Below are 8,439 nucleotides of genomic sequence, written 5' to 3'. Positions count from 1 at the left end.
ATCGTAAACTACAATCCGTATACAACAACAGTGTTGTAAATGTTTGTGTGTTTCACCTCATCGTGCAGTGGCGCTGTCGATGATGATAATCATGTTGGTGAGACTGACGACGATGTCGGTGATGATGTTTTGTGGCATAAAAGTAGGTTTCTTTGTACAATATATTTTATAATTTAAACACCCCCTTTCCAACAACAACTGAAACAAGTCCAATTGCTGTGTAAAACTGGCGCTCCTTTCGTTTTTGTACTCGTCGTATTCGTATTATTGATGCTTCAATAATGTTAATAATTGTGTTCAAGGTTATTGTTGTTTTGCTGTATCCGTTTAAATCGTTTCTGGGCCAAACAAACAAACATATTTTGGACTAATTATGACAAAAAAATATACAAAATAAGGCTAAATGTTTGTTTGTCTAAGTGCAAAGGAAATCATGAATAATAATTTGAATAATGCATGTTATTTTTATATGTACTTTTTTCTTTTAGAAATTTCGATGTGGGCTGTTTGGATTATTATGACACTTGATATTGTAGACAAACTCTGAAAGTTTGAGACAAATCGGATAGTGTCAACCCGTGCCGCATTGTCCCTGAAATTTAGCAAATAAGATCAAAAAGTCGGAAATTGGTTGTAAAATTTTCTAGTTACTCATTCGATTACAATAGACGAATTAATTACATAGATTTTAGTAAAGGGTCAATTTGAATTTTGCAATTGTTGGAGCCTCAATTCTAAATGGTTTTCCAATATGGAGTTCTGAACTTTGACAGTTAATAGCGGCCATATTATTGAAGCTACATCTGTGTAGATGTTTCAACAAATCACCATGTCACAGTGGTTTAGAAAAGTTTTTTTTTGGAAATAATTCGGTATCTCGGGAACTATTGGAGATATTATTACGAAATTTCACATGGTTGGAGCAGTGTGTTACCCCTCATAGTTGGTCACCTCGGGTCTAAAATTTTTAATGGTTTCTTAGATGTGGCGGGCCTACGGAGGGTTACCTATATTGGCTATAAAATTCTAGACACGAGGTGACCAACTCTGAGGGGCAACGCACTGGTCCCCATTAGCGCTAGAAAACTAAGCAAATCCACTCGAAAATACCTCAGCTCCAACCATGTGAAATTTCATAATAATATCTACAATAGTTTCCGAGATACCGAATTATTTCCAAAAAAAACTTTTCTAAACCACTCTGAATGGATGGATATAGTATTGAAAAACACGTGAAAATGATAAAATTGTTTTATCAAAATGAACATTCATTTCTTAGTTTTTCATCAAAAAATCACCTTCAGCTATGATGCACATTTCCGGATGAATGGTACGTCAACAAACAAATTTATGGAATTTGGGACTATAAATTGTTTGGTGACATGAAAACCCCGCAATAGCTTCTGAACAACTCCAGTCTCACATCGGTGATTTGGAAAAATGGCTGGGCAAATGGAAAATTAAGGTCAATGCAACAAAATGTATTCACGTTACATTTACTCTAAGACGAGAAAGTTGCCCTTCCATACAGATAAATAATATCAAAATTCCAGAACAGAGTCATGTGAGATATCTTGGTATCAATCTTGATCGCCGTTTAACATGGTCACACCATATTGAAGCTAAGGTTACACAAATAAAATTAAAATCAGTTCAATTGTACTGGCTAATTGGCCCATGGCTATAGGGCATTCAGCTATGGGGAACAGCCTCCTCTTCTAACGTTGAAAAATTGCAAAGAAAACAGTCAGCTCTGTTAAAGACAATAACAGGTACCCCATGGTACATTTGCAATAGTAATATCCATAGGGATCTCAATGTCCCCATAATACGCGAGGAGATCAAACTCTCCAGTCTAAAATAAATTTAAAAACTAATGGATCATACAAATCCCCTTGCCAGGGAGTTGCTGTCATTTGAGGGTCATAGACGACTGAGGCGATTCAAGTCTATGCAAATAAGCCACAAATCACACCGGGCTTCAAAGCCAATACAACCCATGCCATCGGACAAATTCAGTCCCATATATGCGCCGGAGTCATGGAAAATTGGACATTTCGGATGCGCGCCATCCAGCGAAACTGCGGCGGACATTTGACCATGTAATATTCCATATATAATGGCATAAATAGACCTTTGAAACGAATAAAAAAAATTTCGATGAAATCTCACACACAATTTGATTTATCTTAATTAAAACATAGGAAGTGGTTATTGAAAGATCCTTTATTAATATTATGGTTTATCAATTCTAAATATACATAGATATAAAATTATCTGGCTGAATTGCCAATTAACAATCAAGTTTCCAGTAAAAAGGAACTTCCAATCAACCAAACCAAAAGTAAAATTAAAAGGAATTTCGGTTTCTCAATTCCGTATAATACTGAAGCAATTGACGGACCTTTATATGACACAACGGGTCTCGCAGTCTATAGAATTCGACACTAGGTTATCTTTTACACTTCCAAATGAATGTAGCATTATTCAGGCTGAAATATCATAACCGGACACTGCACTTTTGGCAACCATGCGAGGAGACTTGGCTTGCCCTACAACGACTTCTGCAGAAGTTGTCAAAACGAAGAGAAGGATGAGACCATTTTTCATCTTCTTTGTCACTGTCCGTCATTAGGAGATCTACACTTAAGGTTTCTGGGACATCGTTCCCTAAATAGTCTTTCAGAGCTCTCGAATATGAGGCTAGTGAGCTGCTCTTCTTTTCTTCCTTTTCTATTTATTCTATTCATTGCTTTAGAAGTTGTAATGGAATTCATTCATTGACGCACTAAGAACTATTCCTTCATAGGCTTAACAATATACTGCACCTCGTTCTAACTGACTTTACAATGGTGCGGTTTAGCGAGTGTTAATGCATCTGGATGTTGGAGATTGAGAAAATATGGCCCTGTGAGAATTTTGGGTCTATTACCTCCGGTCTTAATTCAATCTTCTTTCAATATTTCAATATAAAATTAGTTGTGGTGTTGTATCTGGTCTATTCTCTGTGAACTTGAGATAGGTATCTTTAATTGTCTTCGAATGAATGAATGTATTGTATTCAGGCTGATTTTGTTTGCTATATATGAATTTAAAATTCATGGCCCTTCTATCACAAAACTCATTTCCTACCATGCACTGTGGGAGAAATCAACAATTTAGTGGCGCAAAATAATAAAAAAAATCTTTCGCATATTTAATTTATTGTTATGTAGTTTCAATCTATAGTTGTTGCTGTACTTAAAAATATTTAACATTTATTAATAACTTCAGTGGTTTGGTATTGACAACTATTTAAATGTAAAATTTTTTTCAGAAATTTTTTTTGTGAAGAATTGTTTTCACAGTTGTTATTAAGCAGGATAGTACAAGGTTTTCTTTAAGTTGTATTTTTACTTTTTTTTATGTAAATGGAATATGAGGCTTGATAAATCAGAAAAATAAAATTATATTTTCCGCTATTTGTGATAACCAGGGAAACCAAAATATGCAAATGCATGTTTTTTCTGATGAGTCTAATAGGCTCATGGATAAGATATTTACACGATTCAGAACTATTTAAGAATTTTGGCATCGATTTGTTAGTGCATATTTTACCCTTAAATGCATATTTTTGCATATATTTGTTTTAAGAGCATATTTATGTCATATTTTTGCGTTTTATAGCATATTTTACTGTTTTATAGCATATTTTGACCTTATTAAAAACAAATTTTGTCTTACTTATTTTTCGCTGTTGTTTTACTTACTTTGTTTAAAATTCAAATTTAAATCTATATATATAAAATAAAAAAAAAAAAATTCTACCTATGTCCGTTATAGACTCATCCAACCGATTACCTCCAAACTGGTATCATTGGAAAGGAAATTTTCTGAATATGGTTTTGGACACATACATACATTAGGTCCATTCGGTGATTTCGTAAAGAAGATTTTAAAATTTTCTAATACTAACATTTTTCATCTATATATATAAAAGTGGATGTATGTTCCGAATGAACTCAAAAACGGCTGGACCGATTTTAATGAAATTTTCAGGGAATCTTCAGAATACCCTAGCGGGTAACACTCTAAAGTCAGATTTTTGATTTTCGGTCTGTGGGCGGAGGGGTGTGGAAAAATCAAATTTTTACATTATACCGCTAATGCCATCTATATATATAAAAAACCGTTAGACCGATTTTGATGAAATTTTCAGGGAATCTTTAGAATAGCACAGCGGAATCTTCAGAAAAGCCTTTTTGGGTAACTGTGTAAATTCAGATGTTTTGATTTTCGGTCTGTGATAAACAATTTTGTTTACTCTTGCATATTAGGTGCATGAATAAGAAATTTCCATATGAAATCTACTTTTAATCAAAAAATTATGATGTTAACAAGCTCGATGACCAAATACAATTGAAAGTGCCTTTCGAAACAATAAAATACAAATCGATTGACACAGTAATGAACGAAGAAGAAGTCGTCAATTATCCTACTGAATTTTTGAATTCATTGCAACCAGCCGAAATGCCACCACGTGTATTAACATTGAAGGTTGGATTACCGACTTTTTCCGACACTGTATATTAAAATCGAGATGCAATATAAAACAGATGTTTTCTAAAGGCCAGCGACGCGGACCGGGTTTAGCTAGTATAAAATAAGCACTATTTTTATAATAGCGCCATCTAAATATCAAATTTTAGTTCTAATTCAAACTTAACCGTTCTAAGCATTAAAGAAATATTATCTTTTAAATTTGCTCCTATAGCCTGTACTCTGTTACTATTTGCGAAAAATTATGGTTTTTTCATGCGAATTTCGTGCGAAAGAAGTGCTGCATATGTTATTTCGTGTGGAAAAATAAGGTTGCCAGATTATTTTACATGTTTCCACAATAAAAACAGAGTACTGCTTTTGCGAAATTATTTCGCATATATTTCATTCCAAATATTTTATATGTAGTTTGACAGCATTTCGCACGAAATTTTGAACAGAGTACATAGCTTATAACATCACTTGATGTCGAAAGAACTAATAGACAACGTTTTTTATTTGAAAATTTAAGTCAACATTTTGTAATTTATTGCAATAATAACCTTAATTGAAGAAGTGAATTTATATTTATATAAAATATCATAAAAAAATACCTCTCGCCGCCTTTTCATAACTTAAATTCCAATTGTTTTTATGTTGTATTTATTTTTTGTTATACTTGTTTTAGTTTTTGTTATTTTTGTTTATTTTATTTTACTTTACCTTTTTAGAAATGAATTGTATTGATTTTTTTAAATAAAAGTATATTTTTTGGTTAAAAATTATGTAAAAGTTTGTTTTTTTAAGAGCATAATTTTTAAATTTTAAGAGCATATTTTAAAGTTTTTCCTGCATATTTAAAGCGCTTAAAACGCTTTTTTTAGAGCACATTTCCGGTTTCCCTGGTGATAACCAATGGTCATATTCTTAAATTAGGACTGAGATGCAGTCCTAATTTTTTACCAATATCAAGGCTATATTATAGACTACATATGGTGAAAAATTTAGATGCGAAAAAGTTCGAGGTGAATTTATATAATTTTTTTAAGAAATTATTATCGTTGGGACGATGTAAAATCTCGTACTAAATTTGTACCTTATTTTTTTAAGATTGTATATAAGAAGTGTTATTGGTAATTACCAGGGAAACCGGAAATATGCTCTAAAAAAAGCGTTTTAGGCGCTTTAAATATGCAGTAAAAACTTTAAAATATGCTCTTAAATTTAAAAAATATGCTCTTAAAAAACAAACTTTTACATAATTTTTAACCAAAAAAAATTTACTTAAATTTTCAAATAAAAATCGTTGTCTATTGGATCTGAAAACATTTTTAAACATAGAAAATATTCTTTCGACATCAACTGATTAACACTTAGAACGGTTAAGTTTGAATTAGAACTAAAATTTGATATTTAGATGGAGCTATTATTAAAATAGTGCTTATTTTATATTAAAACAAGAGAGCTATATTCGGCTGTGCCGAATCTTATATACCCTTCATCTAATTATACTTCAAAATAAAAAATTTAAATATTTTTAGGTGAACAAAATTTTTTTTTCAGTTTTTTTCATTTTTTGGATAAAAAATTTTTCGAATTGTTATTTTAAATTTAAAAAAAAAATTTCTGTTTTTAAAATTTTTTTTTTTTGGTGAAAAGCCATCTATTTTTCAATTTTGAATTTTAAACAAAGGAAGTAAAAACCTGTAACACAACAGCGAAAAATAAGTAAGACAAAATTTGTTTTTGATAAACTCAAAATATGCTATTAAACAGTAAAATATGCTCTAAAAACGCAAAATATGACATAAATATGCTCTTAAAACAAATATATGCAAAAATAGGTATTTAAGGGTAAAATATGCAAAAATATGCACTAACAAATCGATGCCAAAATTCTTAAATAGTTCTGAAACGTGTAAATATCTTATCCATGTGCTCATTAGACTCACCAGAAAAAACATGCATTTGCATATTTTGGTTTCCCCGGTAATTACATTATATAAAAATGAAATTTATGTAATTCTAACTACTTACAAGTTGCTAAAACAAATGTCCATATACCAAATTTAACATGAAATTATGAGTCCTTTTAAATATGGTAGTGCTTTATTTAGATTAAAAATATAACATTTGCAAAGCGTTTTATGTCAATATTAATATATTTGTTTTAACGCTGCAGCGTTATATCCACATTGTCCAGAACATCATCTGCATGCTATAAAAAAGTGGAACCGTTATCGAAAGATGTTAGGCAACTTTTGTTGGATCCATTACTTCCTAGTGATTCATCAGACTCTGAAGACGACTAATTTAAATAAATTTTAAAAATCTCATAATAAAAATTCACAAAATTTTAACAAGTGTTAGTTAGCTTAATTACTCTTTATTTCATTGTTTAATTATAACAAAATTATTTATAATAATTAAATAAAATCATTTCATAACTAATAATTGTTATTCGTTTTTAAAAATAAACTTATTAATAAAACTAAAAACAGTTTAATTTTATATGAATATTTCGACGTATGCGGGCAATAGGGTAAATGTCCAAAATCTATAGATTTAAATAGTTACTTGCTATAAATAAAATTACTTATAAAATTTAAATTTTTAGAAAAATATATTAAAATATATGATAGGACTTCAGTTTGTAGGCCTTCTAAAAATAATACTTACTCATTCCAAATGATTCGATACTCATTCCACACTGCCTGCTGTTAGAAGGTGTTCAAGAAGCCCAATGAATCCCCTTCTAATAACAAGTGAGTAAATGAAAATAGTCTCTTTACTGCATATTTTTCCCGCTGGGCTGTCTCAGTTGTAAGGAAGATGAAAATGAGAAAACTGGTTTCCATTCCTGGACAATTACATACCAACTAATCTTGGTTAGTTTTCTGAATTTACTCTTAATGACCTACTGAGATATCTCACGACTACAGGTAGGATTTAGTACCATCTTCATTAGCATCCATTATGATCTAAGTGACACTACATATGAAGAGTGGTGCGGTCCTTTTGTCTCTACATACATATTTTAATTTTGTATCAGTAACAACTCGTATATTATGAGTTGTTCTTAAGTGAAAGCTATGGTCAAATATGGATATCCTCACGATATTGACAGGATGACTTCTACTTGCATAAATTATCCATGATACATTTTATACAGATTAATAAAAGCTTAACCTACAGATAAAACTAACTATAATAAATTTTTGGTTAAATTTAACTAAAAGCTTCCACTATTATGTCGTTACCCATACGAAATATACTAAGGTCTCTATCCGTTCTGTTATGCAGATGAAGTCGCGATAGTGATCAGAGGAAAGGATCTCAACATTTTATGTAATAGGGCAAAGGAAACCCTCAACATATCTTATAACTAGACCAGAGAGAGAGGATTAAATGTAAACCCAAATAAAATGGAAAATTCCAAATTATGAATGCTCTGAATACAAATAACGAAGATAATTAGTCAAATACCTAGGAGGGCTTATAGCACATACAAATTTCTGAAAATAAGCGAATTCACTTAATTGTGTATAAATTCGAAAATAATCCATCGATTTTTATGATCGATATCTCATTTTGTTCCTATTGCAATAAAGCAATAAATCTAAACAATTTCTGCCGTTTTCGATTTTTCATGATTTTTTTAAAACAAAAAATTTACTATTTTCAAGTAAAAAATATATTTTTTGCTTCAACTTGTTATTATAATTCCGTAACTACTGAGCCGATTAAAACGCAATTTATAAACGGATTAAAGGCTATGTAAATCTTAACGTTTCTAGGTTTATTTTAATAATATTGGACTAACTATTTTTTAGTTATCATAAATTATGTGGAGAAACATCTAAAAAAATTCACAATTTTAGAAAAAAAAAATTAAAAAATCTAAAATTTTACCATTATTGT

Source organism: Calliphora vicina, chromosome 4, assembly GCF_958450345.1.
Source record: "Calliphora vicina chromosome 4, idCalVici1.1, whole genome shotgun sequence".
Taxonomy (NCBI): domain Eukaryota; kingdom Metazoa; phylum Arthropoda; class Insecta; order Diptera; family Calliphoridae; genus Calliphora; species Calliphora vicina.
Note: the sequence above shows the minus strand (reverse complement) of the source record.